Here is a 14,728-nt window from a genome sequence, read left to right on the forward strand (position 1 = left end):
TGGATTTGGAGAATCAGAGAATAAGTAGGGGTGTCATTAACAATATAGAGAATACAGAAAAAGAGAGAAAGGAAACAAAGCAAATTTCCAATGATTCCCTGATCGGTCTATATTTTGTAGAACGATAAGTGATGGGTGGCCCAAAAATTAGGATAGTACCCGCGGGCCACCAACTCACAACCCTAATCAAGTAATCAGAAACCCAAACCTGGCCGAAGCCATGGCCAACAAGCAATGCATCGATGCCCTAACTCACCATTCTCAATCTCTTCTCTTTTTTAAAGCACTTAAAAATTCCAAAACCCCACCACCTCTTCACGCCCTCTATAAAATCAATTCTCTTATACTGGTAAAACCCTCCCCAAATCTGTTTACAGTCCTAAGTGGGGGCCCACGTAGGTATAGGACTGGGTGGGACCCAGTCTGGTATGGGACAGGTTTAAAGGGCCTTGCCTAACGCGTTCCATCAACTCTAGAGCTTTTGGCCTATCGGTAAGGTACCTAACATTTGGTATCAAAGCAACTACCACGGCCCGTGTTCGAGTCACAGAAGGGGCGACCTGCGAAGAGGACTATCTGGAAGGGGCTACCTAGTAAAAAAAAGCTAGAGTGAAAGCCGCTAAAGTGAAGTTGCCATAGAGTGGGCCACCGCGGAAGGGGCGACCTGTGGAAAGGGCTACCTAGAAAAAAGGCCAGAGTGAAAGCTTTCACAGAGTGGACCGCCGAGGACGACAGGTGCGGAAGCGTGGTGGTATGTTATGGTCCTAAGTGGGGGCCTGCCTAGGTATGGGACTGGGTGGGACCCAGCCTGGTATGTGACATGTTTAAAGGGCCTTGCCTAACGTGTTCTATTAGCTCTGAAGCTTCTGGCGTATCAGTAAGGTACTTAACATTTGGTATCAGAGCAACCACCACAGTCCGTGTTCGAGTCACGAAAGGGACGACCTGCGGAGAAGACTACCTGGAAAGGGCTACATAGTAAAAAAAAGCTAGAGTGAAAGCCGCTAGAGTGATGGGCGTTAGAGTGAAGTTGCCACAGAGTGGGCTGCCGCGGAAGGGGCGACCTGTGGAAACAGCTACATGAGAAAAAGGCCAGAGTGAAAGCCGTCATAGAGTGTGCCGCCGAGGACAGCAGGTACGGAAGCGTGGTGGTATGTTACAGTCCTAAGTGGGGGCCCGCCTAGGTATGGGACTGGGTGGGACCCAACCTGGTATGGGACAGGCTCAGGAGGCCTTGCCTAACGCGTTCCATCAGCTCTGGAGCTTTTGGCGTATTGGTAAGGTACCCAATATTTGGTATTAGAGCAACCACCACGGCCTGTGTTCGAGTCACGGAAGGGGCGACTTGCGGAGAGGACTACCTGGAAAGGACTACCTAGTAAAAAAAGCTAGAGTGAAAGCCGCCAGAGTGAAGTTACCACATAGTTGACCGCCGAGGAAAGCAGTCACAGAGTGGGCCGCCGAGGATGCAGGTGCGGAAGCGTGGTGGTATGTAACAGTACTAAGTGGGGGCCCACCTAGGTATGGAACTGGGTGGGACCGAGCCTGGCATGGGACAGGTTTAAACTTTAAAGGGCCTTGCCTAACGCGTTCCATCAACTCAACAGCTTTCGGCGTATCGGTAAGGTACGTAACAAAATCCCCCTCACTTTCTACGTGAATTCAATTCCCTCAATTGCATTCGATCAAAACCCTTTCGAATCTTTTCTTCCCCGAGTAGAAATCCACACAGCAAATCAGACGACGAAGAAGAGGAAGATGATGATGATGATGATGATGGTGATGACAATGTTTCTACATCGAATTGTGTTGTTCGTAGAGCGGATTCGTTGGTGGAGAAAGAGGAAGAAGCGGCTATGATCGGTTATAAAGTGATTGGGGCTCTCGATCCTTCTGATCGTCCCTAGCTTTGAGTAGTACGAGCCAGTTTTCGCCGTTGTTCACTTGTTCAGGTACGTTATAATCTCTGATTCCTTAGTTGATAGAAATGTATGTTTTTTATGGGTGCGACTGTTGAATTGACGGATATTCTTTAGTCTTAGATTGGTTCTCATCAGTTCAAGTTCAGTAACGGGGATTTGATTTACACGGAGAAACTGAAACACTGTGAAGTTAATGACAAGATATGAGATGTTAATGATTCTTTTTTTTTCCTGTCATGGATGTCTTTACGCATTGAAATATTAGGGAAATCTATTATTTGAACTTTTGGCAATGATGGAATACACATTATTTGGTTCGCAATAATGGGTCTAAACAGATTTTCAGATCACGCCTTCGAACAAAAACCAATATATAAATGAAAAAATTGCAGCGAGATTAGCCTGCTATGCCTGAAGTCACGAAATTCCTTCATCTCATTGTGTAACCCTTTGATCAAATGTAAGGCACAGTGCGTGTAGTTTGGCTACAAAGCTATTGGTTCACCATGGTCCATGGGATTGGATACTTCTCCAATGGCATTCTTCCCACCTCTATTTCTCTCTATGCACATGTATTTATCTTCGCAAAGTTTTATCTTTAGGGGAATTATTTTCTGCTTTCAATTTCATTCGGGCCTATATAGAGGTCTTTTGTCCACTGTTTGTCATCTTATCCTGCCGAAAATTTGTGTATAGAAACCACCTATGGTTGTTGTTAAGCCTTTGCACTCAAGTGGTCTGCTTCATCGCAATACCCTGGATGAATGAGAACTGACAAAGTGGCATCCTTGATCATGATGGTGGTCAGATGCGTGTTCCACCATAATCATTAAATGCCTGTGCTCGTGGTAGCTGATCACAATAGTGCTATTTGTGTATTAGAATGACTGTGAATCAAATTTCTTTTTGAATGGTGGAAATTTTATTAAAGGGAGAGAGAGAGAGAGAGAGAGAGAGAGAGAGAGAGAGAGAGAGAGGAGGAGGAGCCCCCAGCGAGTCAAAAGTTAGGCGTGCGTTATCTCTTTTTTGATTTCTCATTGCTAGGAGGGGCACGATATGTCTAAGAGTTAAATGCTAAAGGCAAGCTGTGTGCAATATGGTATTTATGCAGTTATACCAATGTAGTTGATGGGAGACTGTAGGTGTCGAACAGTTAGTGTATCTCCAGTTGCCTTCATATACACATAGTCCTTCACTTCGGGGCATGAAGCAGATAATGTGAAGGCTGACAAGACTAAATTACGATGGGGCACATGTCTTGTTGGGATCTTCACTTTTGATGGATTTTGGTAATGAGAGCATCCACTCAATGCATGAACAGTGCAATAGAGTGGCAATATGGGTGACATCCGTTTACCTAGTTGGGTTTTGTCAGGAGGTGGGCTCAGCAAAGGGGAAGTTCTGATGAGGCACGGTCTTTAGCATAGAAAGGAGGGACCTGGCTAGGATAGTTCTGATGAGGCGCTAAGAAAGTGACTCAGCTAGGTCAGTTGGCGACAACTGACCTGGCTAAATTGGGTAGTTGTAGTTTAACTTTGTGAACTAAATGAATCTCTTATTTTTTTGATAATGCTGTAACAGTATTCAGAAACTTGAAAGAAAAGGAAGCTAGCACTAATGCAACGCCATTCCAAAGAAAAGGAAACTAGCATTAATGCATCGCCATTCCATTGTTATGACCGATTCAACTAAAAATTCTGTACATTCTGAGAATGATGTATTAATTACCTTTTTTCATATATAAACAGTAAAAAAATTGTTTTATGTAAATTAGCTATACATATACTTTAAACTCTGGCTAAATCCATAGTTGAGAGCTAAAAGTACCATTTAAACAAAGTGGAGCCTGGCATTCAAAAAATAAAAACACAAAGTGGAGCCAAAGATTATCTCAACTGTAACATGTCGAGAGTGAACAATTTTCTCTGTGTCTTTTCTAAGTCGGCACTTGTGCTCATATGTTCTGCGCATGAAAGGATCTTCCAATCAGTTTTCTTTCATTTGTACTTCACGGCTGGTTATTAAATCTCTCGAGCATTGGATATACTTTTATATTTTGAGGTTTTCCTGTTATCTCAACTGTAACATGTCGAGAGTGAACAATTTTCTCTGTGTCTTTTCTAAGTCGGCACTTGTGCTCATATGTTCTGCGCATGAAAGGATCTTCCAATCAGTTTTCTTTCATTTTATACCTCACGGCTGGTTATTAAATCTCTCGAGCATTGGATATACTTTTATATTTTGAGGTTTTCCTGTTCCTTTTTTCGCATTTGTGGGTTCATGTTTGCAATCTTGTTTTTTTTTTTTTTGTATTAATAAAAGCAAAAATCAATGAACTTCAATTTTAACCACTCAGCATTTGTCACTAGAACATGTGTTGCATGATATCTCTAAAGATCCATTAGCAGCATGAGCTAAGATGTCCATGCAAGCTTATTGTTACTTAGCCCAAATTTTTAATTTTTTTTTCAACTCCGTCCTAGCATATTTCACCAATCAGTAGTCGCTTCATGGACATTCGATATTGGATACTGGATACAACCAATTCACCCTCACTTTATTGGAAGTCATCAATATATCCGGGCCAATACAAATCATATTTTCTAAAGTTGGTGGTGTTGATTCTCCTCGAAATTATCAAATGAACAAGCCTGGCAGGCTCCATCTACACAAGAGTCATATATCGCTTCGGCATTCTGTGACAAGTCATCTTAGAAAAGGGACACTCTTAAAAAAAATTGAGTTGTATAATTGGCATCACCAAGAGTTGTAATCCTAAGTTCGATCACTGGGGAAGGCACTATCTAAATCTGAATAAAAGAGTTAGAAACATTAGCCGAATCCTGCTTAAAATCCAACAAAACATATCATGTACATACGACTGCGTTATTCAACAAAGGGTAAAAAGACAATTGTTTAAGAAAAAAGGCAATTTTGGTCGTATCTCATTTTGATTTCGTAGAAAGTTCAACAAAAAACATAGAAAATACCATACATAATCAAGAAGGTATTTACAAGAGACCGTATCCTTTCTTCAATCACGGGGCATTTAATGAAATTATTTCATGTCACAAGGAATATTCTCCTTGTTGCACGAAACTAAATTGCAAGAATTTTTTTCCTCACATGAGGATAAAATACCTTTTTGTACAGGGCTAAACTGCAAGGAATATTCTCTTTATCGCACGAGACTAAACCGCAAGAAATATTTTACTCACCAAATGATGATAAAATAGAAAGGAATATTCTCCTTAACACACAATTTAGAACAATGAGAAATATCCTCCTCAAGCGAACAACAGCTTGTTATTAAATATGAAGCCAGTTAATACTTTCAACGGAAGAATTTGAATAAGGTTACTTCGAGTTGTAATTTCTCAAACGACATTAATGGAAAGTGATTTAAAGCACCTAATGTTTCACCGTTTATTATAGAAGGCTTCGGTCTATATAAAAGAATTGGTGTGGGGCATAAGTTTAGACTAGAAAAATTCACTATGTTGGATTCAAGATGATGAAAATATCCAAGTCGTATGCTTGCAATCTTTAAGTCCGATACTTGGTGAACAAAAAAGGATGCAATGCCAGATACTTGCGACAAAAAAATTCAAAGATAACCTCACCCGAACTATTTGAAAAAGATGTTCACTAAGTGATTCTCTACGGTGTCAAGTTTTTCTAAATCAAACACTAAATTAGACATGACCATCGGATGCATGTCAATGGCCTCACAAAGAAGATAAGCAAGCTTACATGAAGATGAAAAGGTTCAACTTGGTAAAGGAACTTCCTTACAATATCTCCGAACGGAAGACACACCTCTTTTATAGCAGGCCAACAGAAGAGAAGAATACAAGAGTCTTATAAGTGGCCAAATTTTGTGAGATCAATAATGCTTGAGCTGATGATGAAACCAAACAAGAGCTCCTGATCACTCACTATGCCGCTCCTTGTGATGTGGAGTTGGCAGATTGGAGAAAATTGCTTGACACAACCAACCCAAATCATAAGAGAAAATGTGGAGATCCATCGTGGAACCTCTCAATTCATCATAGTACTATGCTTATAATACAACGAAGCCAATTTAAGTGCAATAAGGCCTTGAAGCTTGTCAGGCTCATATGAAGAACTCATCCAATGTGAAGTTCAAGCTATGTTCCTTCAAAAGAGAAGACATGATTTTAACTTGTAGACAATCATCGATTGTCATACCATGTCGATCTAAAAATTAAGTCCGAATGAAAGGGACCCTATATTTCACCCTCAAGAAAGCTATGTCATATTCTAAGGGCAACATCTCTCAAGTCTTGTGGTTATTCAAATAAGGCAAAACAAACACAATCCATGTATGGAATATTTATTTTTAGCTTCTTAATCATCACATTGGAGAAGCTGATCAAAGACATCTCTAGATCATCACCAAAGATGTTTACGGCTTGTGATGAACTTTTCAAACTTCAAAATTTCAAATCCTTTCATGGCGCAGGCCTCCCATGGCACGAAAGAATCTGAAGTGGGTCCCATGGCATGAAAATCTAAAGTGAGTTTCATTGCACATGACTCTTATCGTATAAAATATAAATGATACCACTAAGGTGCAAAGAAACATGAATGGCAGAAGCATAAGAGAATGTCTCCAATAGAAGTTAACATCAAACACGGAGAGTGAACATTGAATAGAAATCGATGATGGATCTAGTGAAATTTTCTCATCTAAGCTTGCGCCTCATGCTAATTCTTTTATCTAGACTGAAGCCTTCTATAATAAGTGGTGAAATATTAGTGCTTTTGACTTTTTTTTATTGATGTCCATTGAGAAATTACTACTTGATGTAATCTCCTCGTTCAAATTCCTCCATTGAGAGCTTTAATAGGCTTGATATTTAATGACAAGTTATTGTCTGTGAGATATCTTATAAAAGGAATTAGAAGCATTGTCAGATGTCATGTGTATAACCACTACTTCACTTAACATAAATAACGCCTTGTTTCGATTTCTTTCAAGACATATTAAAAAAAGGGTGGCCTAGTACACGAGGCTCCTGCCATTGCGGGGTCGGGGGATGGCTAGTTCTTTCGAGAAATATTATTTCAGTCAATTTCACTTCTTGATTTGAATTTAAGGAGCATGACCAAAGTCTCTGAAAAATATCGAACTCCTTTATTGTGTTGGCTTGTTATAGATGCTTGTGAAATGTTATATGAACCAGAAATATATTGCTCATCCCATCTTCAGTGGCTCATATCCGCAGTTACTGAACCTCATTGTTGGCATTGTGAGAGCATACGAATAAGAGGATATGAGAGGAGTCGCCAACCTCTTTTTCTTGTAGTAACAGATTTTTAACCCTTAATAGGAACTGAGAAATGTCAGGCTTGCTGGTATTGTTATCACCATATCCTCATTTCAATTCCAAATGTAGGTTTAATGTTTGATTTCTCTCAATTTGTAGTGCAACTATTGTTTTTGTGGTTGTTGCAGATATTGTGATTACAAGTGCGATAAGTATTGATGTAACTGGTATTGCTACAACTGTTTCTTGTGGCGTTGCACTCTCTTTCACGGCAACAATATAAAATAGTCGTAGCTATTACAACTTGAAGTTGCTAAGAAAAACCAAGAAGGGGCCATCACGAGCGGATTTTAATCCATATTTCTCAATAGCAGCTTTTTCGTTGAAGGTGTCATGACAAAGTGGATTATATATATAACCAATAAAATGACAATTTTCTCTTGATTCATGGCTTGTAAATAATCTAATACTAAAATTTCACCCTTAACTGGTTATGAAATACTACTTTTTTCTTGTACTCATCCCTTGCATCCAAGGGATCTATATTTGCATTTAAAACATTAGTATCAATAAAGCTTGGGGTATGCAAGGCTACGATAGCATGATTCACCATTGTTTGTCTCCATAATAGATGAGGAGATGAATTGGATAATTAGCCTTCAAATCTAGATATTCCTCTCAGCATGTTCAAACAATGAAGTTGTTTATCAAGCTTGATTTCCTTGACAAATAGCAATTTTTTTCTTGATCCTTTATTTTCACCGGTAACTTGAGTAATTTTGTTGTGTGTGAAGACTTCATAGGAATAACTGCCTTTGATATTCCTTCAAATTATTATTTTTTCAGTAGCCATTATTTTTCCCATCAAAATTCAACAAGTAGAACTGAAATGGTAACGTCTTCCTCATCCTTCGAGTTCGCAGCTCTATTATCTGAACCTCGTGCGGTAAAGGGGGTATTATTATTTAGCCTAGCCTCATCGAATATGGAGGACATCTCTCATGGTTTAGCCTCATATAGTAAGGAGAATATATATATATATATATATATATATATATATATATATATATATATATATATATATATATATATATATATATATATATAGAGGAATATGTTCGTGCGCTCAAGCTCTAATAAGGAATGGTGCGCTTGAGTGCACCAATCACATGGGTCCCACAATATGAATAAAGTTCCTAAGGTGCCACCTCATATAGCTTATATGAGGTGGTGCTCACAAAACATAAGGGGCCCACATTTTTTGGGTGATCGAAACCACTCATTTGAAAGGCCCTTAGATGGATATGGTGCCTACAAAAAATCAGGTCCATAGGATCATCCTAACCCTTCCATTTATGGAGGTTAAAAATGGGCAGATTTATGGAGGTTTATACCCATTTCAACCTCCACAAATGGAAGGGTTAGGATGATCCTATGAAGTTCATTTTTTGGGCACACCCTATCTATGTAAGGGCCTATCATATGAATGGTTTGGATCATCCAAACAAAGTGGGCCCCTTAATCAGAATTGATAGCCACCATTTATTATACCATGGCGAGAAATTTCCGATCAAATATGCATCCAATAAAGGTCATTTTGGGGGCCTCTGATCATGCTTTAATGTGGTGGGGCCGATTGGCCATTTATTTATTTTTAAATAAAATTTCGATGCCAATAGCGATCGAGATTGTTGGATTAAGATTTAGGTATTGATGCGTTTAGGACTGTTATGGGTTAGAAGGGATTGATACCATTCACTGTCAAAGGGTAGGATGACGTAAAAGTTAATAGGATAGGGTATGTTTTGGTTCATTGTAGGTATAGGACTAGTTAAAATTTTACAGATTATGTAGCCCAAGAAAGTGACTAACTTCACTGATTGGTTGTCGACTTGTAGGTGGGTTACAAGTTGTTAGGTGTATGGGATTATGGAAAGAGACGTTCTGAGTAAGGTTTTAGGAACTTATCAGCTCTGTTATAGGTCTGTAATAGGTTTGGTTCTGGTCTGATTAAATCAGGCTTCAGAATAAGGTGCAAGAAATTTGCAGGCTTTCCAACAGTTGTTAAAGATCTGTTAAAGAAAACTGTAAAATCTGAATCAGAAATTTAGAACAAACCTGGAGTAGACCTATAATAACAGGTGTAGAAATTCTATAACAGATCTATGGTAAAACCTGTTAAGGAAAAAAAAACTGTAATGAGGTTTAGGATATTCTTAAGGTTAAATGTTATAAAGGGATCTTTAACAGGGTTCTGATGTGATTCAATAAAAGTAAGCGTGAAGATATGGCTGTTAATCAAATGCAGGATAATGGGTTCTTGAAAGTGAAGTATGTTAAATTTTGGGGAGATTAGGGTTTAGGGCAATTAGCTAACTAGGTTTCTAGAGGTTAGGAAGGTGTGAAGAGTTGGTCGACTTGAAGAAGAAGAAGAAGACTTAATTGCCCTACTACCAGTAGACTAATAGATTTGTTCTACTACCAATAGACTAATAGATCTCATTAAGTTGTAAGGGTGGTTCCTTCGCTTAAATTTAAATGATTAATTACAAATGACATACTTGCCCTTATCACTTAAGATTTCCGTAATACACTTGTGGGCCCTATTTTAAACCCCTACAACTTAAAGAAACTAAGTGATATTGATGGTAAAAGACCCCAGTACCTTACTATAGCTTAAAGGGCCTAAAAATACCTAAATGACACTTAAAATTAAAATATGCGGCCTATGATGGTCCCCATCATAGTCTGCTGTATTTGCAACCTATTATCCGGTTCAAGATGGGATTGGTAAGACTTACTAAGGAGACCTAATAACAATGATAGGTTGTGAATTTTGCTATCTTTAAGGTTTCTTCTAAGTCTAATGACCCAATCGATTGATCCATCCTTCTTTATCTCTCTCGCCCTTCTATCAGCCACTAAAAGATATAGATCGAGGTAAGCATGGCGTAACAAGGACTCTCCTAACCATAAATCCTCCCAAAACCTAATGCCCTTCCTTCTTCCCTCATCATTACCGCCATTGTTGACATTAAACTTATCACACATATTTTTTTGGACGATAGTCCAATAAGTCTTCTAGATTGCCGCTGAGATTGGAACTTAGATTGATATTATCACTGACTAGGTTTCGTTAGTCCTTTGACCCTATCTGGTTCCACTTGTACGCCCCTTTCTACCTGGTTGTTTAGCTACATTTCCTTGACCTCCGTGTAAGCCATCAAGTTTTTCACCAGCTAACGTACAAGCTTCTTTTCCTACCAATCGTGGATCTTGTCCTCTAAAAAGTTACAATCCACATTGATTGGAGTGCATTATGCATCCTTTTCATTACATTCCTGTGTATTTAAGGAATGCAGTCTCATATTTTATTGAACAAAGAGGAGCTTGGTCCTACTCATCGATGCCAATTTATTTCTTATATTTGTATGACTTCCTCCCATGACTTAATTAATAGCAGGTCTAGTTGTATACTCTCATTTCAATGTTTCAGGGGCAATTCCACCGTAGTTTGTCCGCCAGTTAGCTGAAAAGTGTAGTTAAGCCACACGCTGAAAAGTGTAGTTAAGCCACACGCAGCTCGATCAAAATTAGAAACTATTAAGTATAGAGACTCTTAGTAACTAAATAAGCAATCTCATGATTTACAGCACACATGAAATGCCTAGTAATGCTTTTGTTTTTTCCTAAAGGATTCATTTAGCTTGCCCAACTAGTTTGGGACAAAGGCTTTGTTGAGTTGAGTTGAGTGGAGTATAAAATGCCTAGTAATGCTTTATTGATTGCATTATTTGTAACTTCTCACAAGCCCCGACAAGTAGTTATTTGTAACTTTTCAATCCGTCATACTAGGGATCTTACATAAATTCAAATTTTAGTTCACATATATAGAATTCATGTATTCAATTCACATTTAGAAAAGTAGTTATTTCTTACTGGTTTGTCCATGTCTGTCTCCAATCAAAGTATGTCATTCTTCAAACCAAGTCATATTTCTTCATCATCATGGAATTATGGAAATGCTTACTATAGATAGACAATTGGTGGGTTGAGCTATAGAAGTTAACCAAAGGTGCAATGCGCGTGATTATGCTTCCTGTGTTTGCCTAGAAGGAAGAATTCTTGCCTCAACCTTTTCTACTTCCATGCCAATTTATCTTTGCTCGAATCTGGTTATGCATTTTTATTTTTTTTGAAACGGATCAATCTGGCTACACATTGGTGTATCCAGTTTAGCCAACACTTTTAATTTTCAGCAGAAACGTGTCGGCACTCATTTCGACACTTGTAAACATACTGATTGAACTTTTAGGCTTAATGTGGGCATGATGAGATGTTATTGTACTGTGTCAGGTGAAATATTATTTATTATCTAATATTGTGTTTACCTTTTCTTTTATCACTAATTCTTATTTTACTAACTGCTCTTTAACTAATATTTGTCGTTACCCCATCCCTTAAACCTAAAACACTAAACAAATGCTCTTCAAATATCATATTCATTGTATTATATTGGTCTCTCTTTCTCGATGCATATTAGAGACTTAAGGTAACTAGATTAGATTGATGAATGCACTGTTATTTGGGCATCTCATGTTTCTTTGAGATTTACAGTTGCTTAATCCTAAGATGTATTAGTTTTAAAATTGAATACTACATTTATTATTTTGTTGCAAATTATGATTAGTAATCAGCAATTTTATATGTAAGTTCCCGTACGGTCATGTCCCCATTTCTAGATTTTTAGGAGTCGTCGTGTCAAGCACCTCATATCTGTGTCAACACGCAACACAAGAATCCATGTCCATGGATCATAGCTGTTTTTACAGATTACTTATTCCTTTTTTTGCTTTACCTGTTCTGCTCGAGCTAGCGTGGAATAATAGCCCCTTCCTAGCGAAGTCTTTGCTTTGTCTGAATTAAAGTTGCATGTTCGGCTAGAGGCTAACATGCACATCAGCTTAGGCGAATTATTACCTATTTACCTATTCATTTTTCCAATTTTGACCGTAATCTTGTATTTGCTTACTGTTTTACATTTATCTATTGATACTCTCCACAGTTGCCTATCCACAGTATTTGCATGTATTTGCCTATCCACAGTTGATTTTGAACAGGGTTCTTATGCTTGGGTCAAGAACTCAGATCATCATTAGCAGGCCAACCCTGCTCAATGCAGCTGTGCATGCAGTCGTTGAAGAGCATGTAAGAGACCTTGATCTGTTTCCCTACCCCTTGCTTTTCTCATAGTTGGAAGGAGATGTGTTTGGTGATAATTGTTCTAGATCAATGTGTTTTGGGAAATTATTTGATTAAATTTTCATAAAATAAGTATGCCCTTCAAGCACTTAAAATGGCCAAAAATAAATCCAATATAATTATTTCCTCTCAATTACTGGGATCTTCCATCCTACTATTTGAGGGTTTTTTTTTGGTTGTTGTTGTTGTTGTATGGTTTTACAACATAAATAAGGTTGAGGGCGAGCCTTTGCGCAACCGGAATGTTGCTTCATTGTGACCTGGTGGTCACGGGTTCGAGTCATGGAAACAGCCTCTCTACAAAGCAGGGGTAAGGCTGCATACATCTAGCCCTCCCCAGACCCCGCAATGGCGGGAGCCTGTGCATTGGGCTGCCCTTTTACTTATGTTGTATGGTTTTCTTTCTCTTTCTTTCAGTCAGAACTTCATATCAGCAGCATGTTTTTCTCACTCTGGGTATTGTTTCTTCCAAAGAAAAAGATTTGATTGCATATATTTTCCTATTATGCTTTGAAGATAAGAAAAAATAATTGAGATTTGTTACCGCTATTGATCCTCCCAAAAAATCTAGTGGTTGTCTTAAAAAAATACTAAAGGGGGTGCCATGGTCTTTATGAGCCTCTGTGTTAATTTTATGGCCCTACTGACCTATTAAAAATGTAAAAATCTCCTTATTTCAGGCGTTGGATGCCAAAGTTAGGGCAATGATATTTTCACTCCCCCTACAGTACGCATTCGCTCCCCTTTTAACTTGATTTGACGTCAAAAAGCATTAATAAGGGGAGCGAATGCGTACTGCAGGGGGAGTGAAAATATCATCGCCCCAAAGTTATTATATTTAAGAAAAAGAGAAGAAAAAACTATCGTCGGACCAAGGGGCACCGCCAGGTACTCTCAGAATAGAGAATTAGTTTATTCGTTGTTTTGTTATTTGCTTCTGTTACGTACATATATTTCATCTCTTTCAGGAGCTTACTAAGCTGAGAATCACTGATATTCAAGGAATAGAGAAGCCACAAAAGGGCATTCATTACTGCTTAGAAGTCGCCATTGTTCTTCATTAATCAGCTGAAACTGTCACTGTTATATTCTTCCATTGTGATTTGAAATGCTGAGTCAGCAAATCCTTTTGCATGCCTACTTGCTCGATTATTTGAAGAATGGGTCAGCCAAGGAACCCTCCTGTGAGGTATGTGCTATAAATGTGCATGGCTTGGGCCGCGGACTGTTTGCAACGCTCTTAATCAGTGATTTCGTTTATAAAAGAAATTTCTGAGGGAAATGGATGGTGGTATACTTCATACTAAATGGAATTGGAATTTCTCATGGAAGCATCATTGGTTTTGAGGTCATCCTTTTTACTGCCTGATTTATGAAATATGGCTTCATTTTGAGCCATTCTTTTGTGTACATTTTCTGGTTGTGACCCACAGTTGCTTAGCTATCCTTTGGGCATCAATATGCCTCCATTGGTGTAAAATTGGGAATTGCTTCTACCATTCAAAAATTTAATAAAATAAAATTGGGAATCACTTCTATTTTTGACATGAATCCATGATGACTTGCTAAACCTTCTATGTGAAATGGTTTACTTCTGCATGAGCTGCTGGTAGGATTGCTGGTTCAAGTCATTCTACATTGAAGTGCTGATATTCCGAAGCATATATTGTCTATCAAAACTGAGGAACATGTGAGACTGGCTTTTCATCAAATCTGAAAGTGCAGGTTTTCAAGTTTTTAGTCCTCTTTTGATTTGAGGATGTTACTTAAAAATGGGTCCAGTTTTTTATTTTTATTTTTATGCATAGCCAAGTTTCTTGCACACGAGGATTAACTTGCAGTACGGAGTAGCTTGTGAACTTTACTAGTTGCAAGCTAAGCATCACAGGAATGTTACCAGTTCTGAGTTGTTATGATGCAAGCTCCTTGGTGTACATTCTGCAAATAAGTTCCACATGTTTTATCCATGTGCATTAAATTGAACTCTTATCTATTTTTGGGATTTTTTTAGGCGGCACTTAATTCTACTTATCCTTCTATTTCTACTCCTCCCCGTTCATGTTGAACATTTAAAAGTTCTTAAGAACTTTTTTTTTTCACCTTCTTGGCTAACTATTTGTACTGCTAGTTCCTATTGAAGTCTCTTTCTGGCTTGAGTAACCATGTTTCATGTACTTCAGCTTCCTTGCGTATTAAATGTAAAGGGTGGGTAAACAAGTTTTAGTCTGCATTTTCTTGAACATATATGTG

The 14,728-nt window shown here is 38.3% G+C and overlaps 1 pseudogene; it reads left to right on the forward strand.

The window, feature by feature from the left end:
* Positions 1 to 820: 820 nt before the first annotated feature.
* LOC143860355 (large ribosomal subunit protein bL21m-like) lies at positions 821 to 13,542 on the forward strand (annotated as a pseudogene).
* The last annotated feature ends 1,186 nt before the right edge of the window (positions 13,543 to 14,728 follow it).

The sequence above is a fragment of the Tasmannia lanceolata genome, unplaced genomic scaffold (assembly GCF_043159265.1).
Source record: "Tasmannia lanceolata isolate RefF3 unplaced genomic scaffold, GAP_Taslan_0.1 ptg000037l, whole genome shotgun sequence".
Lineage (NCBI taxonomy): Eukaryota > Viridiplantae > Streptophyta > Magnoliopsida > Canellales > Winteraceae > Tasmannia > Tasmannia lanceolata.